Genomic DNA, 25039 nt, shown 5'->3' with positions numbered 1-25039 from the left:
GATCTTGATTTTGTAGGCAAGATAATGTATTCTAGAGCTGGTCTTTCCTGAAGGCTATAATTATGTGCCAGGGCTAATTTTAGGCATCAGTGGGCCTCTCTCAAGTGCTGTCAGGTGAGCCATAGCACATGATCAGGCAGGTAGCTTTCTATCATAAGCATTGATTAACTTAAAAGTTTAACTGTATGCAGCATGAAAACAGTACATTTGTCAAGAACATCTAGTAGACCAGATAGTTTGAGATAGGTACTATGTGCCTTCAGGGCTGGATGGCATCACTGACTCGATGGATGTGAGTCTGAGTGAACTCCCGGAGTTGGTGATGGACAGGGAGGCCTGGCGTGCTGCAATTCATGGGGTCGCAAAGAGTCGGACACGACTGAGCGACAGATCTGATCTGATCTGAGGGTTGAAAAATGCCTATATTATAGGCTATTAAAATAGTAGGTTTACAATGTAAGGTAATTTCTTTTGTTTAGGGCTTCCCTGGTGGCTCAGATGGCAAAGAATCGTCTGCAATGCAGGAGACCATGGTTCGATTCCATGGACAGAGCGGCCTGGTGGGCTACAGTCCATGGGGTCACAAAGAGTTGAACACGATTGAGCAACTAACACAATTTAAGGTAGTTTCTTTTTTCCCCTTGAGGAACAATGGGTGCTAAAACTTATCAAGTTTAAACTACTCTGACACAACTTAGAGGTTACCACTCATGGAACCTCTTTCCAAACCCTGATTAATGCTACACAGAGGAAAGGCACATGGATGAGAGGATGGGGATTTTCTTAACAGTTTTCACTTTAAAAACAACACTTTTCCTTTTCTATTTCACTATGGTTTTAATGTGGAAATAGTAGGCTTGACCAACATCATAATGTAAATAAGCATCAGAATAAGTAACTGAAGAAATTAGGTTAATCATTTACCATGACTGAGATTATATCTAAAGTACAGTCTGAAATACATTATTTCCCACAGTCCTTTCCATTTTTAATTATTTTAAAAAATTAATCTAAAGTTAATTGTAATTAATTTTTAATTTCATTAATTTCAACATTCAGCCTCCATTAAAACAAGAACAAAACTAAGATTTGCAAGGAGAAAAAATAGTAATACTTTTATTAAATCACTGCTAGAATTTTGTTACAGGTTGGATCAATTTTGAATATTTTAAATATATATTCTGCTTGAATAATATTAAGAGAAAAACACACATTGTTATAACTTAATAACGAGCACATTTACACCTCAGGCTCTCCTAAAATGTTTTTACTACAGGAAAGCATAAAATAAATATAAAAGAAAAACTAAAAGGACTGTTCGACTATTGAAATTCTGTTAATAATTTTTAAAGTCAAATTTTTTCTAACTTTGCTGAAAATAATCTCTCCGAAAGAGCAAAATTTGATTACACTTCACCCAGGTGGTGCTAGTTTCTGCCCACCAGTGCAGGAAACGTGAGAGAAGTGGGTTTGATCTCTGACTGGGGAAGATCCCAGGAGGAGGGCATGGCAACCCACTCCAGTATTCTTCCCTGGAGAATCCCATGGACAGAGGAGCCTGTCAGGCTTCAGTCCATGGAGTCTCAAAGAGTTGGACATGACTGAATGACTAACACTCACTTACTTATCACCGTCTAGGTTCACGAAATCTGGTTGGTCATTTGACAAGTTTAGAAGTATAGCTTTTGACATAAGCTGCAAACAGGTCGAGATGCAACCCATGCATCCAAGTGTCACAGGAGAGTGTAAGGGCTCTAAGCTGTGAGAGAGGAGACAGAAAGAAGACTTCATCCCTTTTGTTCTACAGAGGCAGTTACGTTACTTCTTGGAATTTCCTTTTTCCTCATCTGTGAAAGTGGCATTAATAAGTGATGTCTGTTCTCTCCAGATCAAAACTTTTAAAGCTTTCATTCTTAATAGTCTCTCCACATGTGTATAAAATTGAAAAAAAAATCATATTTTTATAATCTATGAAAGCTGCAAATAGAACTGCATTTTAGCTGAGTTTTTCTATTACATATTAAAATTTTGAAAAAGTAAAGTAGGTAAATCATATTGAAAAATATGATTATGTATATATACATGCTTAGTCATTCAGTCGTGTCTAACTCTTTGAAACCTCATGGACTGTAGCCTGCCTGACTTCTCTGTCCAGGAGATTTTCCAAGCAAGAATACTGGAGGGGGTTGCCATTTCCTAGTCCAACAATATGATCATTTTATCACAATTATTTCACTGTTTGAGTACCATCCTTTATTAAAAATTAGCTTTGTTATACCTTTTTTTCTAGTCTCATAACTAGAAGATTTGTCTTTCTTAATAATTTTTTTTAACTTTATCAAGGAATAATTGACAAATATATATAAATATATAATTGTATATATTTAAATTATACAGTGTGATTATTTGATGTACATATACATTGTATAATGATTACAGAAATCAAGTTAATTAGCACATCCGTATCCCACATAGCTAATGCAGACGGCATGTGTCTGTGTGTGTGTGTGGTGACAGTGCTTAAGTTCTACTCTCGGTAAATTTCAAGCATACAGTACTGACTGTAGTCATTATGCTGAACATTAGAGCCTTAGAACTTACTTTTATGATACCTGAAAGTTTGTACTCTTTGACAGATAACACCCTATTTCCCCAACTACCAAACTCTTGTCAACTACCATTCTTTATTTTTTTTTTCCCATTCTGATTCCATATATAAGTGATACAATACAATATTTGTCTTTCTTCATCTGGCTAATTTAAGTTAGCATAATGCCTTCCGCATTTCCTATGCTGTTGTGAATGGCAAAATTTTCTTCTTTTTTTATGGGAGAATGATTTCCCATTGGGTGTATATCTGTGTGTGTGTGTGTGTGAGTCTGTGTGTGTGTGTGTGTACATTTTCCCCATCTGTTCACCCATTGAACAACATTTAGGTTGTCTTCACATCTTGGCTACTGTAAAGATGCTGTAGTGGGCATTGGCTTGCACATGTCTCTGAGATACTGATTTCACTTCTGTTGAATATACACTCAGGGGTGGTCTTGCTGGATAATATGTTAGTTCAGTTTTAAATTTTTTTGAGGAACTGCCTTACTATTTTCTTTAATGGCTGTAACATTTTACATTTTCACCTCAACAATTTATAAAGCTTCTGTTTTTTCATAGCATCACCTGCATTTGTCATCTCTTGTCTTTTTGATGACATCCATCCTAACAGGTGGGAAGTGAGATTTTGTTGTGTTTTGATTTGTATTTCCCTGTTGATTAGTGGTGTTGAGCACTTTTTCATATACCTGTTGGCATTTTTATGTTTTCTTTGAAAGCATGTCTATTTGGTTCCTATGCCCATTTTTCAATTGAATTATTCACTTTTTTGCTTTTGAGTTGTATGACTTATTTATATATTTCAGATATTAACCCCTTAGTAGATATATGGTTGTGAATATTTTCTCCCATTCTGTGGATTGTCTTTTCAATTTATCCATCATTTCCTTTACTGTGCAGAATTTATGTAGTTTAAGGAGTCTCACTTCCAATACCAATTTTTTGGACTTTTCCCTTATGTTTTTTATATTTATTTCCCCTATGTGTTTTATATTTAAGTTCTTAATCCATTTTGAGTTAATTTTGTGAGTTGTATAACACATAGTTTCAGTTTTATTCTTTTGCATATGGATGTCCAGTTTTCCTAGCACCGTTTACTGAAGAGAATGTCCTTTTCCCATTGTGTGTACTTGGCACCCTTGTCAAAATTAATTGACCACATATACAGGAGTTTATATCTGGGTCCTCTGTTCTGTTCCACTGGTCTATATGCCTGTTTTTATGTCAGTACCATACTGCCATGATCACTATAGCTTTGTAACATAGTTTGAAGTTAGTGTGATACCGTCAGCTTTGTTCTTATTTCTCAAGATTGCTTTTGCTATATGGGGTGTTTTTTGGTTTCATACAAAATTTGGGATAATTTTAAAAAACTGTGAAAAATGCAGTTAGATATTTTATTGGGATTACATTGAATCTGTAGATCACTTTACGTAGTATGGACATTTTCACAGTATTACTTCTTTCAGTCCAAGAACATGACATATCTTTCCATCTGTTTGTGTTTTCTTCAGTCTCTCATCAGTGCCTTATAGTTTTCAGTGTACAGGTCTTAAACCTTCTTGGTTAAATTTATTCCTAAGAATTATTTTATATGCTATTGCAAAAGGGATTGCTTTCTTAATTTCTCTTTCAGATAGTTTGTTACTAGTGTATAGAAACACACGTTGTTTTCGTATATTTATTTTATATCTTACAACTTTATTTTTTATTAGTTGTAACAGTTTTTTTGAAGTCATTAGGGTTTTCTAGATATGATATATCGTTTGTAAATAATGAAAATTTTACTTCTTTTGTCCCAATTTGGATACCTTTTATCACTTTTTTTGCCTGATTACTCTCTCTAACTGAAGCTTCCAGTACAACGTTGAGTGACAGTTGTCAGAGTAGGCACCCTTATCTTGTTCCCGATTTCAAAGGAAAAGTTTCAGCCTCTCACCATTGAATGTGATATTGGCTTTGCATCTGCCATATATTCCATTTATTGTATTGAAGCATTTTCCTTTTTTTGAACTGTGGTGTTGGAGAAGACTCTTGAGAGTCCCTTGGACTGCAAGGAGATCCAACCAGTCCATTCTAAAGGAGATCAGCCCTGGGTGTTCTTTGGAAGGAATGATGCTAAAGCTGAAACTCCAGTATTTTGGCCACCTCATGCGAAGAGTTGACTCATTGGAAAAGACCCTGATGCTGGGAGGGATTGGGGGCAGGAGGAGAAGGGGATGACAGAGGATGAGATGGCTGGATGGCATCACTGACTCGATGGACGTGAGTCTGAGTGAACTCCAGGAGATAGTGATGGACAGGGAGGCCTGGCGTGCTGCGATTCATGGGATCGCAAAGAGTCCGACACGACTGAGTGACTGAACTGAATTGAACTAGAGGTTTTTAAATTATGAAAAACGTTGTGATTTGTAAAATGCTTTTTCTGGATCTATTGAGATATTCCAGTGATTTTTTTCTTTAATTCTATTAATGTGGCATATCAAATTTATTGATTGCATATGTAGAATGATCCTTCCATCCCAGGGGTAAATCTCACTCGATCATGTTGGATGAGTCTTTTAATGTAGTGTTGAGTTCAGTTTGCTCATATTTGGTTGATAATATTTTAAATCAATGTTCATCGGAGATATTGGTCTGCAGTTTTCTTATGGTGTCCCCTGGCTTTGTTATCTGCATGATGTTGTGTTCCTAAACTGAGTTTCTATTCAGTTTTTTGGAAGAGTTTGAGAAGTATCGGCATTCATTCTTATTTAAATATTTGGTGGCATTCACCAGTAAAAGCATCGGGTTCTGAACCTTTCTGTGGTAGGAGATTTTTGATTCTTGATTCAATCTCCTTACTCATTATTATTCTGTTCAGATTGTCTGTTTCTTCATGATCCAGTCACTCTTTTTTAGGTGGGTGACATAGGTGCATGCCAGAAGCTTTGCCCCCACATGCAAGATCTGCTGCCTCCCTTCCCTGGTGCACCTGATGCCCTGCATGGGCTGCTGTCCCCTTTGCGTCTGCTCTGTGTCCAATCCGGGTGAGCCACGAGGTGTGTATCTGGAGCAGCTCGGGAAACCACAGCTACAAACTCCCCACCACGAGGGTGGCCCAGCAGGGCTGCCAGTTCAGGCTCTTGAGGCTGATGGAGATGCCTGGGGTGCCTGTGCCTTTGGACTGCAGCACTTCTGCCTTGCTTTGCCTTTGTCCAGTCCTCCCTAAATATTGTAGAAGGTGAATAAAGGCTGTGTGTTTCTAGGAAGGTATCCATTTCTTCTAGGTTATCCAGTTTGTTGGCATATAATTGTTCATAGCAGAGCTGGGCTTAGAGCATTAGCAGGACTTCCTCGCCATGACAGGTCAGAGCCCTGATGGTGTGGAGTCCAGAGCAGTCCCTTCCTGTATGTGGTGAAGTGCTGTGCTGTTCACATCCCAGATAGAAGGACACAAAAGGGACTGGGGCTTCTGAGGGCCAGTCCCACTCTGGCAACAGCTCCAGTCACAGAGAGTAGGTGCTGTGGCAACTTTAGGCAGGTCTGTCAGTGTAAGCAGCGTTGGTGAAACCTGTGGGAGGCCCCTGGAGCAAAGGCTGCAAAACTCCACTGTTGTGAATCTTGGGTTCTCCTGCTCTCCTTGCCCCATGGAGTGAAATTTCCTCTGAGGCTATCCTTTCTGGCTCCAAACTTCTCTGTACTGGACGGATGGGGTGACACAGGTAATAGGCTTCCTGTGTTTTTCTGTGACCCATCCTTGCCTTTTGAGCCATATAGGGTTTTTTGATGTTGCTTTGTTATAGTCCAGAGCTTTCCCTGAGTTATTTTCTCTAGTTGTGATTGTTTTATTACTTTGGGGATTTTTCTTTGGGAGATGAGTATTGGGATTTCCTTGCCCTCCATCCCCATTCATGGATGACATCCTTATCATAGTGAAGGGATTTGTGTAACTCAATGAAGCTATCAGACATGCCATGCAGGGCCACTCAAGACGGACAAGTCATAATAAAGTGACCTGATAAAATGTGGTCCACAGGAGGAGGAAATGGGAACCCAATCCAATATTCTTGGACTGCAGGGAGATCAGACCAGTCAATCCTAAAGGAAATCAACTCTGAATATTCATTGGAAGGACTGTTGCTGAAGCTGAAGCTCCAGTACTTTGGCCACATGTTGCAAAATGCTGACTAATTGATACAGATACTGATGCTGGGAAGGATTGAAGGAGAAGGGGATGGCAAAGGATGGGATGGTTAGATAGCATCACCAACTCAATGTACATGAATTTGAGCAAACTCCAGGAAATAGTGGAATACAGAGGAGACTCGTGCTGCAGTCCATGAGGTCTCAAAGAATCAGACACGACTTAGCAACTGAACAACAAGCTCTCCATCTTGCTGACATCACCTCTTAATCCTACTTTTCATGTATGTTTCAGAAATCTGAAATTGGATTTTTGCAAGGCTATTTTGAGTTGAAAGTTGTTTTTGGAAGCTTAAAAATAAAAATCTTTCTATCATGTCATATCTGCATTAACTACATTATAAAGTTAATTAAGCAATAGCTGGGCATTTCATAGGGATTAATGATTAACGAGGAGTGGATGAGTGGATGGCCCAAGGTACAGCCAAGGACCATTAACATCCACTGGCTATTAATTTCCAGAAAATGCCCAGCATCAAAGTCATTATTGCTATTATGAACTGAAAATGGAAAAGAAATATAGGCATATGGATTTTTTTTAAGGGTGATGCAATTTTAATTAATATGTACAAGGCATTCATGGAGAACTTAATTTTTGTACATTATCCAATCACATTGCTGTTCTCATCTCTTATGGTTCCATTTGGGTTATAATGAAGCAGTAACAATTGTAGACCTGGGTATTTCCTGAGGATTAATGAATGGCTGGGTGGAATTAATTGCCTGAAGTATAGCTTCAGACCATTAACCTCAGTTGGTCACTAATATCTAGGAATTTATTTTAACTGGGGTCGTTTTTATTTTTGTGTAAGAAGAAAAATATATTCAATTATTTTAATATACTGTTGCATTTTTGTTTTCTTGAGATGTATCCAATAATATTAAGGATCTGTGGAGTCTTTCTGTATGTCCATTTCGAAGTTACCTCTTTTTGAATATGAAGAGTGGGTGGAGAACATACTTAGATACTTAGAATAACCTTTTTTCATGAACTTGTTGATTCTTTTCCTTATTGAGATAATCTGTTTCTTACCCTGGTTAAACCTGGAGAAAGATTGCCTTTGTTATCAATCTGTCATCTGTGAATAATATTTTTATCTAATACATATTTATTAATTCTGTTGGCCATTGTTTTTTGTGATGTATATATTCTTAATATGATTTTTCCTTGTGTTTCTCTTAATGTTCTACAATAAAACCAATTCCTTTGATTTATTGTTGTGTTACTAATTTCTGCTTTACTTGAAAAGTAAAAAATTAAATGGGTTTATTTAGACTGGAGAGGATAATTAACAAAATGCTAAGATTACCACCTAAAATCCCATTTTGTACTGAAGGTAATACATAAAGAAACTAAAAGTCACAGAGTTAAAAGGTTTCCCTTGTTAGCTCAGTCAGTAAAGAATCCGCCTCCCGAACATTCAGGAAGATCCCCTGGAGAAGGAAATGGCAGCCCACTCCAAAATTCTTGCCTGGAAAATCCCATGGATAGAGGATCCTGGTAGGCTACAGTTCATGGGTAAGAGTCGGACATGACTTAGCGACTAAACCACCACCATCACCGAGTTACAGAAAAAGCTTTAACGAGTATCAGTACAAAATTTGGTAGTATTATGACAGAATTATATTGATTAGATTTCAGTAAATTCTAACACTAATCCTTGACTGACTTCAAATAACATAAATTTTAAAAATGCTAGTATTAAAATTGTTATAAATTTTGAACTATGTATCTGGAAGGTACTTGCTAAGTACCCTAAATATGATTGATATAGAGGCTATTTATTGAAGTGATATAACTTAATATATATGTGAATTTATTAGGACTCATGCAGTGTTAGCAAAGTTTGTGTGTTAGTCTCTCAGTTGTGTCTAACTCTTTGCAACCCCATGGGGTGTAGCCCACCAGGCTCCTCTTCCATGGGATTTTCCAGGCAAGAATACTGGAGTGGGTTACCATTTCCTTCTCCAGGGGATCTTCCTGACCCAGGGATTGAACCTGGGTCTCCTGCATTGTAGGAAGACTATCATCTGAGCTGTACCATGTCATAATAATTAATATTTTTGGAAGTCTTGGGTATATTTTTACTAAAAATACTTGAAAAATGGACATCATCTCCAGATAGTGTAATACTTTTACATTTGTCTATTTCTCTGCATTAACTGTTAATAATAAGTCAAATTTGAGTATGTATCATAAGATGCTTTCTTGGGGAAAGGCACTATGGAAAACAGAGTGTGTGTGTATACATTAGGTGGGCTCATAAAAACAGCTTCCCATAAGAAAGTAGTCATTTTGTGTATAAACTGTGGTTCTTTTGTTGTTGACTTATTTATTTTCTTAAATTATTTATTATTTATTTTTGGTTGCACTGAACCTTCATTGCTATGTGGGCTTTCTCTAGCTGTGGTGAGCAGGGGCTGCTCTTCGTTGTGGTGCACTGGTTTCTCATTATGAAGGCTTCTCTTGCTGGGGAGCACGGGATCTAGGCACACAGCATTCAGTAGTTACACCAGGCGGGCTCAGTAGTTGTGGCGGGCAGGCTTTCGTTGCTGCACAGCATGTGAGATTCTTCCCAGACCAGGGATCAGACCCTTGTCCCCTGCATTGGTAAGCAGATTCTTTACCACGGTACTACCAGGGAAACCCTGTTGTTGACTTATTTAAATAATTACTTTTGTTTATTTTTACAAGTGTAGCTAAACCTAAATTTCAAAAAACATGAATCAAATAATCAGAATATGTTAACCACATATATCTGTTAAACAGGGCTATACTGGTGACTCCACCTGTAAAGTAAGTCCACTTTACAGGTGGACTTCCCTGGTGGCTCAGATGGTAAAGCATCTGCCTACAATGCGGGAGACCCGGGTTCGATCCCTTAGTCAGGAAGATCTCCTGGAGAAGGAAATGGCAACCCACTCTAGTACTCTTGCCTGGAAAATTCCATGGATGGAGGAGCCTGGTAGGCTACAGTCCATGGGGTCGCAAAGAGTTGGACACGACTGAGCAACTACAATTTCAGTGTCAACATTACCAGTGACTCAGTGGTAAATAATTTGCCTCAGTGATAAAGGTGCAGGACACTCATGTTTGATCCTTGGGACAGGAAGATTCCCTGGAGAAGGAAATGGCAACCTAGTCCAAGATTCTTGCATGGAAAAGCCCATGAACAGAGGAGCCTGGCAGGCCTCCGTGTGGTTGCAGAGTCGGACATGACTGAATGACTGAGCACATCTGTTAAAAAAAAATTTAATATTGAAATTAAAATAGAAAACATTCTAGCAGACTTCTTAACATTAAAAATATTCAATAATTGTAATTGGACTAGGTTTTTTGTGTTATCTGTTATAACGAATGGTTACTCTATGAAATAAAACTAACCTTATCTGCCTTATACTATAATAATAGTATTTTTCGTAATATTTATTCTGTGTTGTACAATCTATAAAGTGTTTTCTATATTCCTTCATGCTCAGAAGCAATTATTCTGTTTTAGTAAATGGCTGATGAAAACCAAGAAAATTAAATGACTTAGTTAAAGTTCTTAAAGTAATGAGCAGTAAGCCTGAAACATAGGATTTCTTTCTCTAGATCTGATACCTTACCTTATATCTGAGCTTCACAGATGGAGCAATATAATATTGGGTTGGCCAAGAAGTTCATTTGAGTTTTCCCATGATAGCTTACAGAAAAACCAGAATGAACTTTTTGTCTAACCCAATATGTCTGATCATATGGTCATTTTAAATGTATGTTAGTTACTTTAGGATACTTTTTTCATTTTATTTACAATTTAGCATTTTTTTCACTGTAAAGCATAGCAATACTATTTTCAGTTACATTTAAATCATACGCACTTATAAAAATCAATTCTAATATTAAAATTAATGAATTTTCTTTCTTTGTGGCCGAGCAATTGCTATTATGGTATATGGATTTATATTTCTTACAGAGTTTTAAACTGTTATTTTAAATTTCAACTTAATTTAGTGACCATACTACAATTAGTGTTATAATAATCTTTAGAAATTCAAATAGATGTACCTTTTGATTGTCATCAAACACTGTTATAGTTCAGTCTGTTTCTTTATAAATCCATTGTTTAAAATCCAAAACAGTGCTCTTGTTCAGCTAGCCACATTTCAGTGAAGCTGTATATAATCTTGTATAGGTGCATTGCTTTCAACCTCCAACCAGTTTATTATTTTCCCTTATTTTATTTTTTGCAGAGTTTCATATTTGTCTTAATAAGCTTTACATTATTTTTGCTTCTTGGTACTGAATCTCCAATAGGTCTATTTTGTCTCTGCTTATAAGAGCATGCCAAAAAATTGTTATTTTTTTGAAAGTGGCACTTCAAGAATTTGTTTGAAAATGTCTTTGTATGCAACATTTATGTGCAACAAAGACTATTTGTTCTTATGACAGTGAGAGTATTCAGGAATGCTGTGAAATGAAGACCAGGGTCAGGAAATTTATACAATCCAGATTTAATGTGTTCTTTGGAATGTCAATAGTTTTGAATGTTCATATTGCTAGGGTAACAAAAGAAATAAAATGTTGCATCTAAGTTTGTAAATTAGAAGGTATCATAGAAACTGAAGGATGAGTTTTCCAAAAATGATAGATCCTAAATACTAGGAATCAAAATAGTTTTCTAAACTATAATTTCAAAAGAAAATTCTAGATGGTTAATCAACGAAAGGCAGTAATCTGCTTTTCCATATATTTAAAATTTCTTTAGAGAAATTTAAAAATTCCAATGAAATTAGGTATTATCTTCTAAGATAGTCCTCTTCCAGACCTAATGTTTTCCAAATTCACCCCTTTTAAAGGCTTAAGTTCCATCTTGAACCTCTGTGAAATAAATTGCTGTTTTTTGATGTCAAAGAGAAAAATACAAATTAAACAACATGTTACTATACCTGTCAGAAGGAGAACCTATTTCTTTTAAAATAATGTGGATCTTGAGTTATAAAGGCCTGACCTCTGTGCTGTCCCAACTTTGATTCTGTAAAGTTAAATATTAGTAAAATACAATGAATCTAGGAATAAAAATTCTTACTACTACTTTTTTATAAAAAAAAATAGATATTATAGATTTCTGTTCATATAGAACAGGTTCTAGATACATTTGGAAATAAACTGATTTACAAACCTTACATGTTTTAGGACTAAAACAGTGCAGAGATTTATAACTTTTCTTTTGCTCGTGATCAGTCAATCCTTCTGATTTAGTTATAGAACCAACCTGTTTATGATTAGCTAACTTTAGAAAGATAATCTTTAAAAATATATACAGCAGATAAGAACTATGTAGATTTATTACTCTATATAATAATGTTTTTCCTTTATTCTGAAAGAGTCCTAGCTATACTGGTATTTGAGGTTTAGATAATATTATGTTTTTATTTAACTGTACAATAAGAGTTGATTTTTATTGTCTGTCATGACCTGGCAAGATAAATATTTTGATTTCTGATATTGGAAAGTCTTCCCTGTGAGATAAAATTGATGAGCCAAAGGATACACATCTTCTGTCTCACATCTGACTTAGTAGACTTGAGGAAATGTATTCCATTTTCTGTTCATCTTACTTTATGGCTGAGAATTAGGGGAGGGAAAAATATGGAAGAACTAGAAGTGTGAGTGTTGGTCATTGGGGTTGTTTTGGTGAGTATCCAACTGATTTAGTCATGTACTGAGCTCAGTTCAACCTCATTCCTTGTATGAGGGCAGGAAAACAACTGAAAGTGAGCTCCCAGAGAAAGGCAAGTCATGTTGGGTTGGTAATATGCTGTATATCACTATCTGCATCTATGCTCAGAGAAACACCTTTAATCATGAGTCTCAGATATACTTTTTGGATAGAAGGGGGAAAGATCACTGCTGCCTGTCCTATTTATTCTGCCCATTATATCTAATAACTGGAGAAGGAAATGGCAACCCACTCCAGTGTTCTTGCCTGGAGAATCCCAGGGACGGGGGAGCCTGGTGGGCCGCCGTCTATGGGGTTGCACAGAGTCGGACATGACTGAAGCAACTTAGCAGCAGCAGCAGCATATCTAATAATGATTCCTTTAAACTTGCTAATGCCTTTTTTCTTTAGCTTTCACTTCAGTTCAGTCCAGTCACTTAGTTGTGTCTGACTCTTTGCGACCCCTTGAATCGCAGCACGCCAGGCCTCCCTGTCCATCACCAACTCCCGGAGTTCACTCAGACTCACGTCCATTGAGTCAGTGATGCCATCCAGCCATCTCATTCTCTGTCATCCCCTTCTCCTCCTGCCCCCAATCCCTCCCAGCATCAGAGTCTTTTCCAATGAGTCAACTCTTCTCATGAGGTGGCCAAAGTACTGGAGTTTCAGCTTTAGCATCATTCCTTCCAAAGAACCCCCAGGGCTGATCTCCTTTAGAATGGACTGGTTGGATCTCCTTGAAGTCCAAGGGATTCTCAAGAGTCTTCTCCAACACCACAGTTCAAAAGCATCAATTCTTCGGTGCTCAGCCTTCTTCACAGTCCAACTCTCACATCCATACATGACCACAGGAAAAACCATAGCCTTGACTAGATGGACCTTTGTTGGCAAAGTAATGTCTCTGCTTTTGAATATGCTATCTAGGTTGGACATAACTTTTCTTCCAAGGAGTAAGCATCTTTTAATTTCATGGCTGCAGTCACCATCTGCAGTGATTTTGGAGCCTCCAAAAATAAAGTCTGACACTGTTTCCACTGTTTTGATTGAACCATATGGGGTGTGAGTTGACATTCATCAGTTACCTAGCATAGAAACTCAGTTTTTCTTTGGGGATCATCTGATGAAAGATGGATGATAATATCTGGCCATCCATCATGGTTTATTTCCAAAGTGGGATTTATTTCCTTTCTGTCTTTGACCTCTGTATGACCAGTCAAATACTAATGATACAAATGGAAGATTCAGTAGAGATTTTGAAGATATTTGTAATCATTTCAAGAGTTCAGAATGAGGTAATGAGTGTTCACAAGTTAGTGTCCAGTGGCCACTGTGATCATGGGGGAATTATAAGCAGAGTATCTCTGGGGTAGGAATTTATCTGGGGTGTACCTTCTCTGGTTCTTGTTAGAGCTTGCTTCTCCAAAATTACCATTGATTCAGTGAGTTATCTGGTAAAATTCCAATAAATTCTTGTTTGTCCAAGTTAACTAAAGTCAACTTTAGTTGACAAAGTTCTGTCCTTTTAAACCAAATTCTGATTGTGAGTTTGATAGGATCCTTTGAAATATAATGTCTATAACTTATTTCTGTAAACCATCAACTGTTCCTGAGCATGAGTAAAGAGGTGGCCAGACTAGATTTGTGATTTAGAAAATCTCTGGGACAACAATGTGGGTGATGGATTGTAGGTGTCAAAGCTGGAGAGATGAGTATAATTAAAAGGCTATTGTTAGTTTTCAAGTGGGAGAGAATAAAGACCTGAACTCACAAATGACACTGTGAAATAGGAATTCACAACCTTTAGGGATTATTTCAGTAGTAAGGAGTGAGAAGGTAGAAAGACACATTCGAGGTGTCCTATTTGGATGGCTTTTAACATAGAGACAAAAAAAAAAGAGAGAGAGAGAGAGATCCCAGGGAGGAGGCTGAGTAAACAGTGAAAACAAGTAAAAGGAAAAGCAAGACTGAGTGGTATTTTACAAGCCAAGAGAGGAGAGAGTTTCATGAAAAACAGAAAATTTCAAAGTGTCAAATAACAGAGTTGTTGAAGAGAATTACAATTAGAAATTAACCATAGGATTCGGCAGGTTGGAGGTTATCAGTGAACTGAGAGCAGTGCAGGTGAAATGGTAGGGTTGGAGCCACTTTACAGAAGACTGATGTGGAGGTAAGCAACTTGACAAGTGCAGGTTTTGTGTTGTTACTTTTCTGATGAGCTTGACCAAGAGAGTAAAAAGGGAGCGGTGCGATTAATAAAGTCATCGCTTAGAAACACACTTAGAAAACCCAAGGAAGGGTTACTTACTTTTTAGTAACCTAGAAAGGAAGCTAGAAAGGAAGCTAGAAAGTAAGTTGGAACAAAGTCATGCTTTGAAACAAATAATTTTTTGTATCATGCGTATAGTTTCCTCATTAGTGAAACTGGAATTACAGTAACTACATCACGTGGGATCTTGGAGATAGAGATATTGTAGGCTAAGCTTGGATTGTACTTTTTTGATGTCAGTCTCCTATGCTGTCATGGTAATTGACCTGTGTTGTTTCTCTAGCTCCTTTTCTAAACTCTAATCTCTTTGATGCCGTGTAGTATGGATTATATTCAAGGTTGCATTCCCAGCTTTTGGAATGTTTCTCCTACATATAGATTCTCAATATACCTTAGTTCGATTTTATTTTGTTTTTATTTTGAGAATGTCACCATTTTTTTTAAAGTCTTTATTGAATTTGTTACCATATTGTTTCTGTTTTATGCTGTGGTTTTTTGGCCATAAGACCTGTGAGATCTTAGTTCCCCAACCAGGGATTGAACTTATACTCCCTGCTTTGGAAGACGAAGTCTTAACTATTGGACGAGCAGGGAAGTCTCTACCTTTGTTGAATAAAGCAAATAAATGCCTAAGCCAGTGGAAATGTAGTAAATATTAATTTCTTCTTCTCTAAAGTGTTTTGGCACCTTATCCACTGACTCCAAGATGGGAAACACATGTATACCTGTGGCGGATTCATTTTGATATTTGGCAAAACTAATACAATTATGTAAAGTTTAAAAATAAAATAAAATTTAAAAAAAAAGTAAAAAAAAACAACCAAAAAAACATTAGTTTTTATTGCCTCACTTCTGCATTTTAAATTTTCTTTCTGTAGGAAAAAAGTTTGCTAAAGTTAATTATAGATTCTGATAAGGATTTTGAAGTCTTTTCCCTTGAGATAAAACATGGAAGTTATTTTTTGTTTGTTATAACTTTAAGGCAAACAAAAGTGGAAGAAGATACGTGTTGTATAGAAATATGACAATATATAATTAGGACATGGTTTATATGACTGAATTATAGCCTTAAACAGAATGTTTAATGCTGTGATACTTTTGCTTTCCTCTCCTCAAAGCAAATCAAGTATTTCTGTCACAACACTTTATCATTGTAGAATCAAAAAATTATAAGACATATCAAGAGATCATCTAATTTAGTAATTGCCTCCAGTCTCATACTGTTTTAAAAAAATGAGATTTTGTAAATATGAATAATAGCAAAAACTTTAAAAGTAAAAAATTTTAAGAAGCCAAAGTGGGGGTTGTCTCCTCGTTCTAGTACTGTTTTATTATTATTTTTTAATGTATTTTTTTAATAGAGGGATAATTGGTTTACAATATTGTATTGGTTTCTTCCATCCATCAACATGAATCAGCCATAGGTATACAGATACCTCCCTCTTGAGCCTCTCTCCCACGTCCCAGGCCATCCTAGCCCTCTAGATTGCTGCTTTAAATTCTAATGGTTTTTAAAGTTATTTTTAATATAGTATAACCTAAAAGCTAGTTGTAAGTTCATTATGTTACATCTTTATTTCCAACTGTAAAACTAAAAACTAAAATGAATCAATACAAAAATAATAAAACCAATAAAATTTTAGATTAACATTACCTTAAAGCAGCAGTATTATTTTTCTGAAACCAAGTCAGTGCTCACAGTGTGACTGTGATCCAAACTCTCATAGGCACAGAATGTTGGCAGTTCATGGTATTTGTGTTTCAGTCTTCCCAAGGAAGACTCAGTTCTCCTCCTACCTTCTCCATCCAAAATGCTACCCGTATTTCATAATGCTCACCTTCGTCATTGCACTTTACTTGGTGTTCATTCATCCATGTCTTAAATCCCCCAGTTTTCTTTTCTCATTAGTCCAGTACAGTAAATCAAGTTCTACGTGGTGGCAATGGGGACTGCAAATTCAGTCCCTGAATTGTGAGACAAGATGTGTCATTTGGGTTTTGACTCTTCAAAGTTGTCATTGTGATGTTCTTATTTATCTTTCAGATTATCTTGAACACTAAGTAAAACACCACAAGTGAATCGTATTGGAAACCCACTGAGCCTCTTGTTGGAGGGATCTTGATTGTATAATATATTGGGTAACCTGTATAATATCCATGGTGATCATAAGGCTATTTTAGTTTTAATAAAAAGCTTAAAATTTATCTCCATTTTTACTGAATGGCTATCCACGCCAGTAGTCTTGCCTGGAGAATTCCATGGACAGAGGAGTCTGGTGGGTTACTGTCCAAGGAGTCGCAAAGAGTCGGACTCAACTGAGCAACTAACATTTGGACTTCCCTGGTGGCTCAGACAGAAAAGAATCTGCCTGCCAATGCAGGAGACCTGGGTTCAATGCCTGGGTTGGGAAGACCCCTAAAGAATGGAAAGACAACCTACTCTAGTATTCTTGGCAGGAGAATTTCATGGACAGAGGAGCCTGATGGGCTACGACTGAGTGATTACCACTTAGTTACTTTAATGTTCTTAAGAACTTATTTTCATTTTTTGCTCCTCCTTTATTTTATTAGCATTTTTTCTATTCTGCTTTCCCACCATTCCATTATGCTTCCACACTACTAAACTGCATTTTTAAGGGGCAGTGTTGCTTGAGTAGTATGATTACTGGACTGTTACTGCACATTGTGTGATTTTAAAAGAAAACCTGTTATATATTTTTATAACATTTATTTACTTTTAAATAACACCATGATATTCCTGATATATTCATATTGGAGTTCTTGAAGTCCCTGTGTTGTCTTTACTTACTCCTCTCCCATACAGTTCTTATATTCTTTTTCTGAATATTTCATTTTTATAATTCATTCAATAGGTATTCAATTGTTTCTTGTGTGCTAAGCACAAAGGAGGCATTAGTTTTGATATAAATCTATGCCTTCCTAGAGTTTACAGTTCTGGTTAGGAATGCAGACAAGTAAAGCTAGGTATATTTTATTTATCCTACCAAGGCATGGTGCTGCAGAACAGAGACTCACTTTAGCTCTGCAAGTAACTGGAGATGGAAGCTCTCAGACTAGGAGGGGTAGAATTGGAATGGATAGAACTGAAGAAAGAGCTATCAAAATAGAAGAGTTTTTAGAACTTCAGTGTCTGACATTACCAAAATGCCCTCTACCTCCTGTTTCTGCTACTTTCTGGCTCACCTTCCTTCTCCCAGGCTTTTCCATTAATGAAATACCAACTTTATAGCATCCCTGTTTGCTCTAGGAGAAAAAGATTAGAGAATGACTTTCAATGGCTGCATTTAGGTGACAAGTTCATCTTTGGGATAGTCACTATGACCAGAGAGAGGGGACACCTGTGATTACTTGGTCCAGCTTAGTTACATTTTGGAAGTTGTGGATGGGGAAAGCTAGAGGCTACCATACCATTCTGGGCAGCAGAGGCAGCAGGTGAAAGAAACAGAAACTGGAAAGAGTTAAAGTGGAGTGTTAGAGACAGGATAGGGTTTAGTATGACCAAAGTGCATAAGGTGTATATAATAGAATGTGTGATGTAAGAAATAGACAGAGATGATGGGAATGGTAAAGCAGCTTAAATCTTGAAGAGCTGTTGAAGCAATACCAGCACAATTTTATTTTGTCCTCTAGGTGGAGACACTGAAAGTTTTTTAATTCAAATAATTTTTATTACATGTGCTATACTATTAAAGTGATCTTCCCTGAAAATCCAGGAAAGAACAGATGAGAAGCTGAAAAAAATAGCAACAAAAAATAAATTCCCCTCATTAAACACTTTGTAACTTCAAAACATCAATGCTTTTTGACAATCATACATTTATCTTACAATGAATAGTATATCTTTTATAGACTATTATGCATATGGATATATAACTCATACAAAGATGAGAGAAAATGCTAGAAACTAGGATCATGCAAGAAGAAAATGTACCTTTTTTTGTGTGTGTACCTAACATTCACAAGCAAATCAAGCTTTTGAGTTTGATTTGTAAGACATGCTGACATTTCAAGACGATTCTACTCTTGTACCCTTATTTGAGTGAAATAAATATATTACAGAAGATTTCAAGTGACAAGGCACTACTGAGATTTAGGACACTGAGTTTTGTGTTTCAGTTTTTTTAAATTGAAATATAGCACACATACAGAAAAATACACAAATAGTGTGTGGATTGACACATTACTACTCTAGAAGCGACTAAAATGTTTAAGAAGCAAGATGGCAAGATTAGATTCTGTGCTTTTGAAATTAATAGCAGAAATAGCAAGAGACCAGAGAGTTTTTCAGGATTCCAGGGAGAGGAGAAGGTCTTTCTAAACTAGAGTCTAAATTAGGAGAGTTGTTGTTGTTCAGTCACTAAGTTGTGTCCGACTCTTTGTCACTCCATGTACTGCAGCACTCCGGGCATCCTATCCTTCACTGTCTTCCTGAGTTTGCTCATACTCATGTCCATTGAGTTGGTGATGCCATCCAATCATCACATCCTTTGCTGCCCCCATCTCCTTTTGCCTTCAATCTTTCCCAACATAAGGATATTTTCTAGTGATTTGGCTCTTCACATCAGGTGACCAAAGTTTTGGAGCTTCAGCTTCAAATTAGAACAGTATCTTTAGACAAAGAGGAGGGGAAGCATTTATTCTCTGTGTGTGTGCATGTGTGCATGCTAAGTAGTGTCAGTCGTATCCAACTCTTTGTGACTCTGTGGACTGTAGCCTGCAGACCCCTCTGTCCATGGGATTCTCCAGGCAAGAATATGGGTGTGGGTTGCCATTTTTTTCTCCAGAGAATCTTCCTGGATCAGGGATTGAACCCATGTCTCTTATGTCTCCTTCATTGGCAGCCAGATTCTTTACCACTACCTGGGAAGCCCACATTTAGTCCCTGAACTATAGATAATTTTCTATGGAGAAATGTGAAAATTGGCTATTGGACCTGAAAGCATTTTGGTTAATAGCTTGCTCTTTTAGATGCAAGTTCATAAATTTATGATATCGTGTCTTTAGTACTCCTAACTTTTTAAAAAACTTAGGGTAAGAAACAAGTCCTAGCATTAGGAAAACACACTCAGAAGAATCTTTCTCAAGATAAAACAAAATTTCTAATACAAAAAATTTGTGAGGTTAATCTGATGGATGTAGGTTTACCTCTAAAATATAATCAAGAGTCTTTACAAATCCTGAATGTTAATTTCTTAATTACCTTTTTAATTTTCTTCCTGTAAAAATTATGAGCACTGAGAACATCATGTCAGTCATCTGTTCCAGTTAATTTCACAGGAAGATGGGGATAGAAACTCAGCAGATGGTGCAACCTTTGCTCTGAGAGTAGTGTGGGTTAAGTAGTCACTCTGTGGGTTCCTGTCTTTTTGTTTTAAACTCACAGAGAGCAATGGGATGATTAGTCCCTGGCCACTCACCCTGTCCTACTTCTCTCATTGTAAGGCAGAATGGTATAGTGGCATGAATATTAGACGAGGGAATAGTAGTAAATGTTCAGTACCTGTCTGATTCTAACTATCTGATCTTAATCAAGTCTTTAAAAGTTCTCAAAAAACATCAAGGAAGTTGAGTTAAAAGCTTTACTTCCCTCTAGCTACAGATATATTGCTGAACCTCTAAGGTTTATTTGCCTTGTGTGATTCCCTAAAATAATAAATAATAAAATAAATATAAAATAAAAATAATAAATCTTTTGCATTTTTTCATCTTTAATAAAATTTATCTCAGGATGTTGGTAAGAATTCAAAGAGATTAAGGATTTTTAAGTAATCTAATTCTTAAATGCTACCCAAATTAATGGAAGTTATCATTGACAGTTACACTACATTCCACCTTACTCTAAACCCTTCCTCATATTCTCTCACTCACTGAAGAAGTATTCCTTTTCCTAAGAAGATCCAGCTATTGATTTATTTCTGCAGACCTTAACACATTCAGTCAGAAGGCTTGGTGGGATTTTCAGTTTGCTTGTTTTTGGTTTTTATGTTTAAACTTTGCTCAGGCAACATACAACCATTTCCAAGCAAAACACATCGTATTCACCAACATGTTTATGAATTGAAATCCTGCAGTAGTCAGTGTCAACAGAGTTTAAAATGAACTCTGAATGTTCAGAGAACTGTGCCTAAACTTAAAGAGAGTAAATCTCCAGATGGTTTATTGAGAAGTATGATGTGCACTATTTCCTTATTAAGTTTGCATTTTGGGTACACAAGGCTTAATTGATGTTTACCATGCCCAGACTTGTGTAGAGAAGACTTACAAGCCAGTAACTAAATATCTAAATGTAATTTGCCAGTGCTTAGCGCTTTTAAGCATATCTGGGTCTGGAAAATGTTTGATGAAAATGTTATTTTTCTAGCTTTCCTTACATACTTCATAGCTCTGCAGCAGGGGACAGTGATTGTGTGGGAGCCTCATGTTTGGAAAACATTGTTGTGAATACTTTCTTTCATGGCATACTGCTAGAGTAATTTTCCAAAAGACATGGGGAGAAAATGCGTATTGAATTTCTTCTAGATATCACATATTATCTCTTTTGATCTTGCTACAGCTTTGTACAGTATATTGCCATTTTAGAACTGAAAACATTGGGGCTCAAAAGGATAAGTTTCCCATTGATCACATGCTTGATGGAGGAACTAGAATTTGATTCAAAGGCCAGTGCAACCTGTTAGAGTTTCTGTTTTGTCCTTTTTAGGACAAAATTTTTCTATCTAGAACCTCTATACTTGGATTAAATGGTATCCTTCTTCCCTTGTGTTTTCTGTGTTAGAGTTCATAATTTGTATGGTATAAAATTTGTTTTTATTATTTTTTAAAATAGTTTTTATTGTCAAATAATGAACAGTTTGTAACTTTGAATGATGTTTTATGTTAATTATCAAAATGTGCTTTCAGAAATAATTTATACATTTGTTTGTGTACATACAAGTGCTTGTGTGATATCTGTAATTTGAGATATAAGTAACTTACACTCATAACCTATAAGTTATCTTATATATAATTTATAGGGCTAATTTGTATGTAATATAATATCAATATAGAAGTTATGATATAGCACACATAATGGACGTATATGCATGTATACATTTAATCCAAAATTAGACAAGGTTTCAGAATAGATATTTAAAGTGACTTCACATCAGGATATTAAATTTTGCTCAAAATATACTTTTCTTAAAACCTCAAAAATTGAGAAGGCAGTTTACAGTTAGGTAAATTCAAAAGCTACTTTAGGAACCTTGGCTACACGTGTATTTTTTTTTTTTTTGAGTAAATAGTACATTGTTATTAGTTGCTAACTGCATAATCATAAGATTAGTAGTGTGAAGTCATTTCTTTTTAAGGCTCCCAAATAAACTTAAATGTATAATCAAATCCAGCAGTAAAACTAGCAACAACATAATTTTAAGATACTCAAGGCATATGCCATGACTGTACAGTACGTCCTTGATGCCAGCAGCACATATGGCGTGCTTGCCTGCTTCTCTGTGGTGCTGTCTCCCTGTTGTTGGCACAGCAATAGCACTCCACAGTGCAATTTACAGACACGGTATTTCCATACATACTCCATGACAAACACATATTATACCACAAGGCACTGTCTTTAAATGGTTGAGATAAGAAGAGTTATTTCAAGTTTCGTAGAGAACATTATCCAGTTATCTTTAAAGATTTCTCATTTCTCTTTAAACAAAATTGAAACTCTCTGCTTTGTCTGAGAAAGCCATGCATGAACTAATGCCATCTTATCTTTCTTTTCGCTTGCTATTCTTCCCTACACTCCGGCCACACTGGCCACATTTTGCTACCTCCAATATGCTATATTTTTTACATATTGTGCCTTCTCAGTAAAATGCACTTGATAGTATGCCTATATTAATAAAGTCTAATTTTACAAGCATTAGGAAGCTTTGCTTTACATAGATATTCAATAACATGTTACATTTGATTGAATAGATGAAACACATTGTTTTTCCTAATTCATTAGAAGGTATTTTAAATGTGTTGTCTTTCTTTGATGTCCATTTGCCTAAAGGCAGAGTTGAAAATAAGGTCTTCGCCTAAGTAATAATGGAACACCAGAAAAGTTTTTTTAAAAAGTAAGCATTTAATAATTCTTTGATTAATTGAGAAGGCCTCAAATGCATAAATACCTTTATAAGTTTTCTTTGCTTCTAAACATGGCAGAAAAAAAAAAAAACAGAACTATCGTAAATGCAGGAAGTATCTTTTTGTAACACGTGAAGTTTCTGTGGAGATTTGCTGTGTCCGACTGTGACCTACTAGACAGAAATCATTATAAAAGTCCTCTGTTAAAGTCACATTCATTTTCATCAAAATCTCTGTGTGTTCTACTGCCAGTCTTTTACCATTTCTAGAGCTTATGGTGTCCACCAAACATATTGGAGAAATTTTGAAATATATGTGCTGTCGTCACCGTATCACTTTTATGAAAGCTTCCATTTGGAGCGACCAGGCAGAGGCAGAATTGTAGTGGTTTTAAATTGAGGTTTCTTTTCTAGTTCAGACTCTACCTTAGACTCAACCCTATACTTCCTAATATTGTAGACCTTAGGTACGTTTCCTTGGGGTTTCTCAGGTGGCTCAGTGGCAAAAAATCCACCTGCCAATGCAGGAGACACAGGAGATGTGGGTTTGATCCCTGGGTCCTCCCCTGGAGGAGGAAATGGCAACCCACTCCAGAATTCTTGCCTGGAAAATCCCATGGACAGAGGAGCCTGGTGGGCTACAGTCCATGGGGTCGCAAAGAGTCAAACATGACTGAACATGGATGACTTTCACAGGCAAGTTTCCTTGTCACTGAAATAGAAGTATTGATAGAACCTTTAACATAAGGGAAACTTAAGTATTAAATAAGTTAATGACTATTAAGTAAAGTACTTGGTCAGTAAATACTCAATGTCAGATACTTTTGTTTTCATAAAAAGTTGCTTTTCTTAAATTGCAACCTCAGAATTCCTCCTGGGGAGAAAAGGAGCTATCTTTTGGAATATGGTTTAACTGGCATGTGTAATGGAATGGAGGGTGGGGTATGATTCTCTGGTCATAGTCTAGATGAAGCCATGGTAAGAGAAAGAAATAGCTCTGAGAGATTTACAAGGATCTGGGAGCTTTGTGGAGAGAATCAGGGGAGTAAAATAGAATCTAGTAACATGGCAGAAAGGTGGGGCTTGAGAATATAATGGGAGAATTTTGATTTTTATGATAAGAATGGCTAAGGGACTTTTAAAAAAATAGGAATGCCTGGTATTTAAGTTTTTATTGTAAGGCTGCACTCTTATAAGGTCACACTTTGAATAAAGTTGGCCATTCCAACACTCTTGAATGTGTAGCACTTTGAGGAGTAAGGGAATTGGGGTGGTGCTCAGATAGGCAATCATGATACAAAATGAACAACAATGCTAAAGGTGAAATTTAGGGTTGATATATAAAATATGGCAGAAATGGGAACCCCAAACTAGGGATGAAGAGATGACAGTAGGTCACCATTCCTACTGACAAATTAATCTTTGGAAGTTTAGGGAGAGATGTCGGTTTCTGTTAATATTTAAGATGAAAGTGTATTTAGCTAACTTTTACTTAATTCTTAGAAAACTGATAACCCAGTCCAGTTGGAGTTCTTGGTGGCATTCAGTTTATGACATTATTAATATGGAACATGGTGGTGTTGGGGAAAATGTAAGGATGGTACATGCAGAATGGTCAGGCTTGACTGGTACTTCTAGGCTTCAGGGCACTAGGCACCTGGAACTTTCAGGGCAATAGGATCCTAGGGCTCTCAGGAATAAAGAAGCCAGTTTCTCTGCTTATTCCCCCTTCCCCAGCTCTCCTGATATGTCTGTCTTTTTCTCTGTATTTGTTTTTACCTATATTGCTACCATTTAACTACTCTTATTCATTTACATTTTATATTTATTCATAACTATTGATTGCACTTACATGTGAAACTCACTGCATGTTTTCAGCTTCTTTATCTACTCATCCCAATGGAATATCCTAGTTCAAGAGAGAATCTGATTGCACTAACTCATTTCCAAGTCATGCCTGTGAATGGACATCCTTGTATCTGAATTCAACCTGGAGCAAAAATGACTGAGAACAAACTGGTGTCAGAAAATGTGTCTGGTACAAACTCTAGAAATAACCTTACATTTTCAAGACATTAATTTTTCCCTACTGAATCACTTTAAACATTCTGAAAATGGGGTACATTGACCTGTGTTTGGACTGA

The 25039-nt window shown here is 36.5% G+C and overlaps 1 protein-coding gene and 1 long non-coding RNA gene across 7 annotated transcripts in view; both read left to right on the top strand.

The window, feature by feature from the left end:
* Positions 1-25039, top strand: part of ERBB4 (erb-b2 receptor tyrosine kinase 4) — a 1283620-nt gene that overhangs the window by 42236 nt on the left and 1216345 nt on the right. The gene's annotated exons all lie outside the window — the stretch shown is intronic.
* Positions 20464-25039, top strand: part of LOC133228408 (uncharacterized) — a 44375-nt gene continuing 39799 nt past the window's right edge. The window contains exon 1 of the long non-coding RNA XR_009730194.1: positions 20464-25026. This is a non-coding gene — a long non-coding RNA (uncharacterized LOC133228408). The remainder of the gene's footprint in view (positions 25027-25039) is intronic.

Source organism: Bos javanicus, chromosome 2 (genome assembly GCF_032452875.1).
Source record: "Bos javanicus breed banteng chromosome 2, ARS-OSU_banteng_1.0, whole genome shotgun sequence".
Lineage (NCBI taxonomy): Eukaryota > Metazoa > Chordata > Mammalia > Artiodactyla > Bovidae > Bos > Bos javanicus.
The sequence above is the reverse complement of the archived record's forward strand: the minus strand, read 5'-3'. Positions and strand labels throughout refer to the sequence as shown.